General features: G+C 44.2%; 1 long non-coding RNA gene across 1 annotated transcript in view; it reads right to left on the bottom strand.

Moving 5' to 3' along the window:
- Positions 1 to 12,126, bottom strand: part of LOC128586133 (uncharacterized) — a 31,927-nt gene that overhangs the window by 1,885 nt on the left and 17,916 nt on the right. The window contains exon 2 of the long non-coding RNA XR_008380189.1: positions 4,541 to 4,707. This is a non-coding gene — a long non-coding RNA (uncharacterized LOC128586133). The remainder of the gene's footprint in view (positions 1 to 4,540; positions 4,708 to 12,126) is intronic.

Genomic DNA, 12,126 nt, shown 5'->3' with positions numbered 1-12,126 from the left:
CTCGGTCAGCAGAGGCGGCGGGAAGGGGAGGCTTGGGGACGGGAAGGATGAAAGAAACCTCAGCACCCACTAAATAACCCCAAAGGTTGTGATCTTATCGCGACCTTCCTTGTGTAACAATATTTTAAGATTGTTAAAAATTTCCCCCTTATCTGTCTGGAGGTATCACCCACAGCTTCACTTATCCGGGCCCAGCTGTTTGAGAGGATAATGCAACATGGTGTGACCTTGATTTCTTAACACCTGACTTTAACATCTAAGCAGTTGCAGAGTCACAGAGGCCCGCTCTGGCATCTAGTGATTCCACAATGTTTACTTCATTCTCCTTCAGTGAGATCTTCCAGCAACCACACTCAGCAGCCACGCCCTGACCTGCTGGTCTATGCTCTGGGACCCTTCCGGGGCTTGGGCATATTTTAAAATCTAGAGTGCTGTTTCAGTTGGAGATAATTTGGAATGACTTAAGGTCAATTGTAAAATAAATTATCTCAGTTCCTATGGAGACTTCTGAAGAGAAACCTCAATTTAGATATAGTAAACTATTACCCACACGTGGCTGTGGCTGTGGAAAAGTAAAACACAAACTTTTCGGGCGGCGCCTGTGGCTCAAGGAATAGGGCGCTGGTCCCATGTGCTGGAGGTGGTGGGTTCAAACCTAGCCCTGGCCAAAAACCAAAAAAAAAAAAAAAACACAAACTTTTCCTCTCCGGTAACATCAAGTCTGAACGTTGTGTAATACAAAGCAGAGAGTGCACACAAACACACACGCAGACACACACACAAACACACACACACACTATAAATGTTAATTGTAAAAAGACTTCTTCAAAGAAACGTGCAAATATTCAATGGGCCTGGATTGAAGTCTTGAAATGTAGCAATGATACAAAGAGATGTCAGAGTTTTATTAAAGTTCATTATATTAAAAGTGGCATAAGAGGAGCTGGAGTTTTTTGCCTTTCAGGGACTTTGGAATCAAATGTGTTTTGTTGACAAAGCAACAGAGTCTCCTGCCAGCCTGGCGGCTCAACTTGAACCTGGAAATCAAGCTGTTTTCTCTCAGCTTCTGACATTGTCACCAGGAATAAAACATTCTGAACCTCAAATCGCAACCCAGGGCAGGAAGCAGCCCCTGCCCGTCCCTTTTCTTGGGACGGTCGCTGTTCACGTGCTTGTCCTGCCAAAGCCACACTGAGCTCTAGCTGACTCCTTCCTGAGAATGTTTGTTTTCTACATCAGAGGCCAAGGCGCTCTTCTAAACTCGAGATACAGCAAGCAAAGAAGAGAAACCCATGTGACTGCCCACCCTCTGTGTCCCTCCTGACGTTGGGCTGAGGGGAGAGAGGAGAGACACCTTATCTGGGCCCCAGATGCTTTTGTAGCAAAACAGCTGTCCTCGTGGAGGGGGCTGTGAGGACATGGGACTCAGTCCTCCTCCTTGACCTGGTGTCCCCTCCCCAGATCACACAGCTTCCCTGGTGTCTGAGGGTGGGTGTCCACAAGAAACCGCAGAACTGTGGCTCAGGGACCTATGGTGTGTGGTTGGGCAGGGGAAGTTTATGATCCTCCCAGGAGAGGGTCTCTGACCCTCTGGCCTTGCATGGAGAGAGCGTCACCATCGAGGCCAAAGGGACCCCGGGAAGAACATCCCCAGGGCATGACTCACATGCCCCGGGTCCCCACCATCAGGCATTCAGGCCAGGCGCAGTGACTGCCCCACACCTGCAGGAGGGCAGGGCCACCCCATCTGGGCTCCTCGTGCTGTGCTGATGGCACTGAAAACCATTCCCATGAACCCACGAGCCCCCAGTGCAGTGTCCCTGGTAGCTCACACATCAGCCGCCACCCAAGGGAATGTCCAAACCGGGCTGAAGAAGTCACCGCAGAGCTGCTGTTTTGATCATTTTAAGTTGACAAATAACAATTGCTGTTCATGGGGTGTGGTGCGATGTTTAGATAGAGTATCCAATAAGGAAGGATTAAATTCAGGCGAATTAACACAGCCATCGCTTTGCTTCTCATGTCCTTGTGGTGAGATGTCTGAAATGGACTCTTAGCAATTGAGAAGTACACAATTAGCCATTGTCACCACACTGCACCCGAGATCTCAAAACGCTGTCTAAGCATCACTTCTGGGGGAAGAAGGCCTGCGGCGACCAGGGCACAGCAAACGCCTGCCTTCCTGGGAGCTTCCTGGAGTTTCTTAAAACTTGGTGGGGCCCTTGGGCGGTGCCTATGGCTCAAAGGACTAGGGCGCCAGCCCCATATGCCAGAGGTGACAGGTTCAAACCCAGGCCTGGCCAAAAACTTCAAAAAAAATAAATAAATAATTGGTGTGGCCCTTGCCTTGCCCCCTGGTCAACCCTTGCATTTGTGCCCAGCCGGCTGCAAGCCCCACACTACTGTGCAAAAGCATTACACAACTGTCGCTGGAAGCTTGCTTTTTAACTGAAACCGTCCCCACTCCTGAGTTCTTCTCCCACCATGCCCCACAAGTGTCCCTGTAAACTAAAGCCACCCGGTGAGGAAGCAGGGCGTGCAGGGTCACTCACATGGATGTGTCAGTCAGGAAGAATTTGGAATGCGCTTGGAGGCTGGTCTTCTATGCCCTCACATGCATGACAAGGTCCCCAAGTTTGAGGACAGAAAGAGCCCCACAGCCCTAGGCCCCTCCCGTCCAGCTTTCCCCTCAGACACAGTGTCAGGCCCGGCGCAGACCCCCAGGCTAATACAGCTGTAGGAGGACAGCAGAGAAAGGCTCCCCTCAGGTGCTCTCACCTGGACAGAGATGATACCCAGGACGGCAGCCACGCCCCGAGCTGTCGGAGCATTCTGCGGAGAACTGAGATGCGCACAATGGGGATGCACGATTCAAGGGGAAACCCCTGGAACAGACGTCCAACCCCAAGGATGGGAGTGTCACCTTCCAGAATGAAAGCTGCCAGTGGAATGGACCAAGCTGTCCCTCCCGTGGGAGCTAAATCAGCTCAGGGACACACCTGCCTCACGTGCTATGGCCGTGACGAATGTGTTAAAATACTAGCATCAAATCCTTGAGGACTGTATTTGCAGTGCCATGTAAACTGCTTCAGGAAGCAAACTGTCCTGTCCTTCATATTAATCTCTGGCTTCTGGCTGGTCACAGGGTATCACATGCACTATAATTAGATGTTGAACATGTGCGCAGGGAGAGGTAGCCTGTCAGGTGCCCAATCACAACCTCTAGAAAGAGCCCCCCAAACGCAGGCCGCAGCTTCCCCACCTGGCTCACCAGAGGCAGGGGTGCCAGACACAGGCCCTGCAGGGCCCCAGAGCTGCTGTCGTGGGTCCCTCTCAGGGAGCCTATTTTCCACACCCAAATCAACCTAATAAGGTTGTTAGCTCGTAGTGCATACGTGGGCAGCTTTCAGAGAAGGGCGGGCAGGACCCTCGGAAACCTTGACTGTGTATTTGGGGCTACAAAATCCCCAATTCCAGCTACTGAGCTGTCCCTGGAGGTTCTCAGTGACCTGGCCACATCCCGCCGTCTTCAGGATTGGGAGATATAAGGAAGAGAAGAAGGAATTGCTTCCTGGAAGAGGCAGGGCAGTGCAGCGGCTCACAACTGTACCTAGGCGTCCGGCTCTGCAGAGGCTGGCTTCCCACCCCAGCCCTCAATCTGCACCCCCAAAAGCCTTTCATTTTTTCTCCAACTGATAACTAAATTACAAAGAACCGTTTAGGGCAGTGGTTCTCAACCTTCATATTGCCACGATGTATTTTCATTGTTACAAAGGGGTCGCGACCCACAGGTTGAGAACCGCTGATCTAGGGAGTAGAGAGAAATAGAGAGGGAGGGAAGCCTGGTGTCTGGGGCTGCCAGGTGTCTGGACACCCCCCGGGGGCCCCGAGAGACGCAGCAGCTCTGATTCCCACTGAGGAGTGACTGGGATCTGGGATGAACTCACCCTCTGACTGCAGAGTTGGGATTCCCCCTGCCCTTCCTGCCCTCGGCAAAAGGAAATGTAAGGTGACATGATTAGTGATGGGAGAGCCAGAAGCAAACCCAGGAGCACATCCAGCGGTAAAGGCTTCCGTACTTACAGGGAGAGAGAAATCAGAAAAGAAAAATTGACCTGGTTCCGTCCCCAGCATTCTCCGAGAATTTAGGGAACGGAAATCCAAAGCAGAAGGACGAAGAGCCAACATAATTGGCGCGATGAGGCTTAGGCTGGGGGATTATCTTTTGGGTATTAAAAGAAGCTGATAAGGTTTTTCTCTTTCGTACAGATTATTATGAGAGCCGTTGGTAAAGTCTGTTATTTTACAGGGGGAAAAAAAGTGGGTTTTGAACACGCTCGTCAGATTGTAGGGCTAAATCTCTGAGCCTACGATTGGAACTTCTATGCGAATGACATTTTATTCATTCAGCAAGCGTTTAGGAAGCACTTGCTAAGAACAGCGCTAAGAAAGTTTGGCTGGGAGCAAGGTGAGGACTCATCACAGGGTGTGAGGGCACAGAGAGCACTGGACACAGGTCTGAGTGTCCTGAGGGCCTCACCTTCCAGGAGAGGTGGGCCTGTGCCTTCTGGAGCAGAGTGGCTGGGCGCCCAGGGTGAGGAGGCCTCATCTTCCAGGCTCAGTGGGTCAGGTGCGGCCGGCGGCCCATAAGCTCGACAGGGCAGGATGTGGCCAGGTCACTGAGAACCTCCAGGGACAGCTCAGTAGCTGGAATTTAAGGGACAAGCGCTGAGAAAAATGCAGGTTGTAACAGGACTTTCCAAAAACATCCCCAATATCTGGTACGGTGATGTATGAATCAAACACAGCGTTAAAGTGAGAAGAATTAGATGTATTGACCTCAAAAAGAATTGCCATTTGTGGTATATTTCCTCAACTCAGAATAAAAACCTTTTTCTTTAAATCTAACTCACTGTCTTTCCAGAGTCCAGGTAAGTTGGAATTAGGGTAACCAAATTTAGCCGGCAAAAACAGAGGATGCCCAGTTAGACTTGAGTTTCAGGTAAGCAGTGAATAATTTTTTAATATATCCCAAATATTGCTAGGACATTCTGTACTTTTTTTCTCACAAGCCAACCTGGAAGCAGCAGAGACAGGGAGACTTCAGCCAGGATTCTGGAATTGGTAGATCCTGCAGCATTTCACAGAAGAGGTTTGGGGGGCTGGCGGGGGGGGGGCAGGAACCATCACTAGGTGTCTAAAGAGAATTGTCACTTCTTTTGATGTGAAGGAATTGAATACATTTTTAGAGTACGGAATATTTCTGTACTGGGAAGAAAATAAGTATCTGATAAATATGTTAAATAATATGTGTGGGTTCGATTTAACTCAATTGAAGGGGCTCTCGTCAGAAGGAAAGTCATTTGAAGTAAGTCTGTGAGGTCCTGAGAGGGTTACTTGTGGTGTGACGGACAAGTGCTGATGGTCTGGAAGGTTTGGCTGCAATCTGCCTGGGCCCAGAAGGACAGACAGTGTGTTCCTCTCCTGGCCCCTAATTCCGCAGAGGAAACTGGAACTGGCTGTTTTCTAACCCCGCGTAGGGAGGGTTAGCGTAGAATTTACAAAGCACTTCAGGATGCAGCATTGAGATGGAAGACCTGGGTTTGAGAATGAATTTTATCTTCCTCCTGAGTAAAGAGCTCTTTTCCTAAAGCCGAGACTCTTTGCAAGTGAATGTACGGAATGAAAGCAGCCCAGGAAGCGCTACTTGACCCTAATAATTCCGACCACTTCAGACTATGCTTTGTAGTGGCCTAAATTAAATAGAAGAGAATTGGGGGGACACAGGACTCCCTAGAGCTAAAGCTGCAGTTACGCCAATCAAACATCTCCCCCAGGGGGAATCTTGGGGCACTCTCTTCTAGAAGCTAATAAAAATAGGACAGCACTTGAATTCTGAACTAAAAATTCTTTCTGTCTTGCCTTGAAGGGTTTTAGTTGATACAGTAAGTGGTAACTGGCTACAGAGAAATCACAAGATCTCATTTGTTAAAATATAATTTAAACAACCAGAACTTTGACAATATTTCACACTAGAAATTCTGCAAAAATTAAATTCTTATGAGATTTTATATATTTTTTAGTAAAGATGCCCATTGCCCAGTTAAATTGACAAAGTGATTATGCACCTGTGTATAATCCCAGAACACATTTAAACTTGAAATACCACAATAGTAGTAAAAGTAATCAGATCATTTCCTTTCCAAACATTCTTTGATTTTATGAGAAGGGCTTGGTCCCATATACCTATAGGAGACCAGTTCACTTTTTTCCTACACAGACTAAATACTTCCTTTGTCTATAAATCTAAGATGCAAATAATTCCCTCTTGTCTTATTTTTTAAAAAACTGGTAATTGTTAAAAGCATGTCCATAAAAACTTAGGGAAAATAATGTTTATAAAATATGGATGAACCTAAGTCTAATCAAATATATTTATTGATAAAGATAGCACACACACAAAAATTGACAAAGACACAGGTGAATAATAAGAACCCACTGACTACCCAAGTGCAAAGCACCGTGTTCCCTCAGCATGAAAACCCAGGAAGAATATTGCTAAGAAATAGCTTTTCTTCAGTTTTATGTCCTGTGGTGTAATTAGAATGAAATCGAAGTAAAATATTCTTCAAAACAGAACACTTAGAAAAATGAGCGAAGCACTCATTAGTGGATTTCCTAAACTGATATTCTATGAAATACTCATCCACAAATTTTAACAAATGTGCCACAAAATAAAAATCCATGATCAAACAAGTTTAGGGAAAACTCTATTATTTGAAATGCTTTTTTCACTTAAAGTCACTGAGAAGTTCTGCAAGAAAGAATCATGTTTAATTATATTTAATCTACTACTTCCAAATTTTACTTGAGAATAGGACACCTGTTTCCTGCATATTTTCTATCAACCTAAAGAATAATTTCTCAAAATATTCTAATTTGAGAAACAATAGACAATTTAAAGGGGGTAGGGTTTGGGCTTTTCATACCCAAACTTTCAAAAGGAAAGAGAACGTTACTGAATTTCAGATTATATTGACTCATGTTGTCAGTCAAAAGCATTCTTTCCACTTTTTTCACAGAATTGGTTATGTTCCAGCCTCCCTGTCTCCCAGCTTTGGGGAGTGGCCTTTTTCCAGTGGAAATCCAGTCCCCACAACTTCCAGCAGGGGGCTCTGTCTGCTAGCACTGTCTGTGAAGGACTTGAAGATAGTTCAAGGTTAATATGGCTCAACAAATCACAAGCCAGGAATGTCATCCAGCCCACTAGAACACAGTATTATAAAAGTGTAATCATGGCTCAAGAATGTTGCCCTGAGAAAAATCTATGCTCAGAATTTTATTATTGGGTTTTATCACATGTACATTTTCAAATATAGTAAGAGAACCCAAGGTGGGGGAGAAATAAATATATATATTTATAAATATATATAAATAAATATATATATAAATATATATATTTATTTCTCATATATATATCAGAAACCAAAGAGTATTTTTATAAAATGATCATCAAATTATAGGGCTTATTTTGAAAGTATAAAAGGGCATATAAGTTTCCCTACATGGTTGCTAACTCAAATATGCCAATTTTCTAGCAGAAAAAGTACAGAAAAACAAAAATATAAATTTGAAAATGAATGAAAATAAATTAATTCCACTGGGATTGAAGGACAAATACAACTCTTCAAAAACAACATCTGTAAATGGAGGAAGCACGTTGTCTTGAGGGAGCTGTGTTTCAGAAATGTTTCATATCCATAATCGGAACTACTTTTTCTTAAACCTTTGCTCTCCTGTCCTCCATATATGCTTCACCACAAAGGAACCAAACCCAGACAGAAAAGTATTGTAAAATACTTACAAACTGGATTGTAACGAGATGAACATACTTGATTCAGAGTGAAAGCAGCACCACTTCAGCCAGAAGAGTTGGAAGGATGACAAGTAAAGTGGCCGGGCAAGAAGATCAAAGATGCAAAGGAGACTTAATTGGCACTCGCAACTTCTCGCTGTCATTTCAGTTGCAGAGGATGGGGGCTTCCTGGAGGTGCATGTATCCCCACTGGGGAGGAAATGTGCAGCCTGACAGGTGCAAGTGGCTAATGAATTATGGCATTTGCAAGAGAGTGGAACAGTTTATTCCCTCCCAAGCCTTAGGAGACTTTATATGTAACACACAGGCACACACCACCTCATGAATAAGACGGCCAATCCTTTGCCATTCTTTATTAAAATGTCATAACTATTTCTATAAATAAAACAAAAAATAAAACAAATTGGCCATACTCTAATTTTCAGAATCATGTGTTGATGAGTCTGAGAACCCGATTACTTTATCGTATGTTTTGATCTCCTTAAAAGTCAATGTAAAGATGTCATTCCAACACAGACTATACTTGCACTTACTTTTTATCTTCCCCAGGAAAGTGATGACTGCAATGTGTGGAAGGGGTACATGGCAGTTTGGGAGGATGCAATATAATGTACGTAAACAATAACACCAAGCATCTTCCTGCAGAGGGGCATTGGTGTAGATCGGTTCTCAGCCCTGTCTTCCCACTGGGAAATGTGATTTCAGTGGAGAGAAGCGCAGGAACACCTGCTCCTCTGGGCACAGATGGCTCAGGCATGGCTCTGTGGCCCACGTGGTGGCTATTTCCAGCAGCTAATAATCAGGATCTGGGTGGAATAACAGCACCCTGACTAAGGGGAGTGGTTGAGCCACGGGGCTCATTCTAGAACACCTGCCACTCCCTGGTGCCACAGCTGACCAAACCCAGCCTAGAGGGCCTAGAGACCAACTGGGATTCTCTGGAGTGTATGTCACAGAGTTAATGAAAAGTAAGAGCTAAAACCAAATAATTGTTTCATAGACTCAAACTAGCATGGAATTTTCGAATCAAAAGTGCCCTAAATACCAGCCAGAAACAGATGTTTGCTGGCAAATACTGAACAACTGAGTCTTTCCAGGAAGAAAAGTTCTAATATGCAGGATCTGCCAGTTTCCGTGGTGTAAATGCTCCCATCCTGGGTAGTTGCAAACCACCACCAACATAAACTCCTTGGATGTGGAAGGGTCTATGCACAGCCCCAGGCCCAAAATGAGCCTCCCCAAGGCCCAGGGGAGGCTAGCGAGGCTGATCTACATTTGCAAGCAGGCTCCCAGACTCTGACTCCAGGTCACTTTGTTAAAATGAAAACAATTTGGTTTAGGAAGAATTGGCCCCACGTTAGGATCCCTTCTCTTTATCAGGCACTAGGATTTGTTTAAAACATGGGTCTAGAAGGCATTTCGATATTTGTTAAACCCCATGAGCAAAAATGATCTCATATTTAAAAAGCAGTTTCAACTATTTACAAAATAATTTTTCTACTGCAAACTGTACACTCTCGTTCAGTCATTTCTACAAGTATCTTCCGGGGAACATTCTTTAGGAGTGTGGAAGGAAGGCATGGCTGAGCACAAACAGCTGCATGTTATTTGTCATCTGTCATGATCTGGATGATGTATACTCAGTAAATTTTCAAGTCAATTTTTTTGTCCCTTCTTCCACTTTACCCCCAGAGTTACTTGATTATCATGTCACCTTTCCCCTGCCCCAGTTTGTTTTCATAGTATTTGGTCTTGGAATCAGAACCTCCTCACCATGGACGACTGGCAGTCACACAAAACTGAGGGACTGAGAAGGTTGGGGCAGAAAGGACAGCAAGCTGGCCAGGCCCCCAGCCAGTTGCCCCAACCAAAGCTTCTCCTGTGTCTCCATAGGCCTCTATCCTCTTGTCTCTTAACTCTGTGTAAAAATGAAATTTCTTCTTATGCCCAAAAGTTATAAAGCTCTTATATGACCGTGTGAACTTCAAAGCATTTAAATTTCCTATGGATTTTATAGGATTAAACATGTGGCCTCCTGAATATTTACTATGAGGGTAAAGAAAGATGTACTGCCGAAAAAGACATTTATCATGGCTCAAAAGTACAATATTAAACAATCGATTTGGGCCAGTAAGATCTTGATAATATAGGATTATTTTTCAAGTTTTAATCAAGGGTCACCAATGACATGAAAATTCACAAAAACCACCTCCAAATGATGACTATCTTAGATGAGTAAAGCTGAAAATATTTTTAAATTCCAATTCATCACTTTATTATTCATCCTGTTTCTCTTTATTTCATTATTTCCAACAGAGGGGTGAATGGAAATAATTCAGTTATTTTTATCTCTGTGCCTCTGAGACTGTCCTTCAACACATTTTGTGCTTAGAAAAAAATCTCTAGAGTTGCAAACATTCTGAGCATGCCAAAGTGACACATTATTTTTTTCATTTGACCTTAAGGCAAAGATATAGTCAAATTTTGTGAATTTTAACAATGTTACTTAGAATAAAATACAGATGTGGTAAGAACTCAAATGATTTTGCATAATCAATGGGCTGTACTCCACAGCTACATGAAAGTGAGAAATTAGCCATAAAAGGCAAAATGAACTCTATAAAAACACAAAGTACACAACAATCTAAGTGCTAAGTAAAAATAATTACATGTGAAGAACATTTTCAAAGGAAACAAAAGAAACAAATCAAGAACTTGAAGAACTAGACAGGCTCTTACAGAGGAAGGGGCAACATTAAAATTAGATGGTTAGATGAGTGGGCGTGGGAAACATCGTCATTTTATGCATCTTTTATTTTAACTAAAATTTGAAGCGACAGTGAAAATACAAATGTCTTTTCAGGCAACTGACTGTCACCAATGAAGTGTGTACAAAGGAATCAAACTATGCCAACACAGTTAAAGAATTTTCCAGTAGCTTGTAAAAACATTACAAAAAAACCTGGAAGAGACAAGTGATGGCCATGTTGCTTCAAAGCAAGAGAGGGGAAGTTAGTTCACTGGCTTGTGGGGAACAAGAAATGCCCAAGCTCAGCTCAGGATAGACATGCACTCCATCGACCCCGTTCCCTTCAGTATCTTCACTGAAAGTAACAGATCCCACAGGAGAAGCTTCGCCCACATGTGTTTTCTATCTTTCTCAAATGCATAAGGCAACTAGAACAAACCACATCTTTAAAGATTCATTATGAGATAAACAAATCTTAACCAAGGGGGTGCTGCTGACCATAGGTGTTGAACGCTAGCTTTGGTGGCTTTCTTTTTGCTCAGCATTTCTGAATGGCTGACAGTTTTATATAAATGCAGTTCGTTAAACACAGTTCTGAAGGTCAACTAACGGTGTGCTGTTGTAGTTGTTGAACATGACAAAATAACCACAAAAATCTTAAAAATTCAAACTAATGAAAAACATATTAGCATGTGGCCACTGTGTGTGTGTGGCGGAGCGGGGGGCAGGTGCAGGGACTGAGGGGAAGGCTGGCAGGCAGGATGGGCACCACACAGCCCTCGTGAAAGTTAGCCTGGGTTGACTTAACCAGGATTAAAGCTCTGATAAGAGCTTCACCCCAGGTCATAGCAGGTCCGTCAGCAAAGGCAGAAATATATGCATGAATTCTAGGGTTAAGGTAAACATGTATGACCTCAGAATAATCCCCAGATATTGTCTCTTAAGCCAGTGTTTTGAGGAATTACAGAAATGGCAGAGGAGCATGACTTTGGTTTAATGTGCGAGTGGAAGGAAGCACAGCAGAGCCTCCATAGCCGACCACCTCCCTACACTGGCCATCTCCTTCAGTTAAACTGATTTTCACAGACCAGGCATGTACCACACGCACTCAGTGTACAGTAGCCCCTGTTCCTATGCTGGCCGCTGTGCTCCACGCACACCAGAGTCTTAGAGGTTCTGTGGCCACACCATGGGCACCCACTGGAGCCTGGCTCATTGCATCTCCTTGGAAAACTGTCTTCCAACTGGTCTCTATCTTCCATTAGTGACTTCTAGATGTCACCTCTTGAATCCACAGTCTCTGGCAGAATTCATTTTCACCCCTTCTTTACTTACACAGAAAGAATATACACAGAGCTTAGAAGGCATCATATTTTGCTCGAGTTGAGAATATATCGTACTGTAGTTAGTACATGTCTGTGCCCAGTAATACTGGACTTTCTTGAGGATGGGGGGGCAATATCTCATTTCTTTTGGAACCCAGCAGCTCGTGCACAGTACG

This window comes from Nycticebus coucang, chromosome 5, assembly GCF_027406575.1.
Source record: "Nycticebus coucang isolate mNycCou1 chromosome 5, mNycCou1.pri, whole genome shotgun sequence".
Taxonomy (NCBI): domain Eukaryota; kingdom Metazoa; phylum Chordata; class Mammalia; order Primates; family Lorisidae; genus Nycticebus; species Nycticebus coucang.
This window is presented reverse-complemented; position numbering and strand designations above follow the sequence as displayed.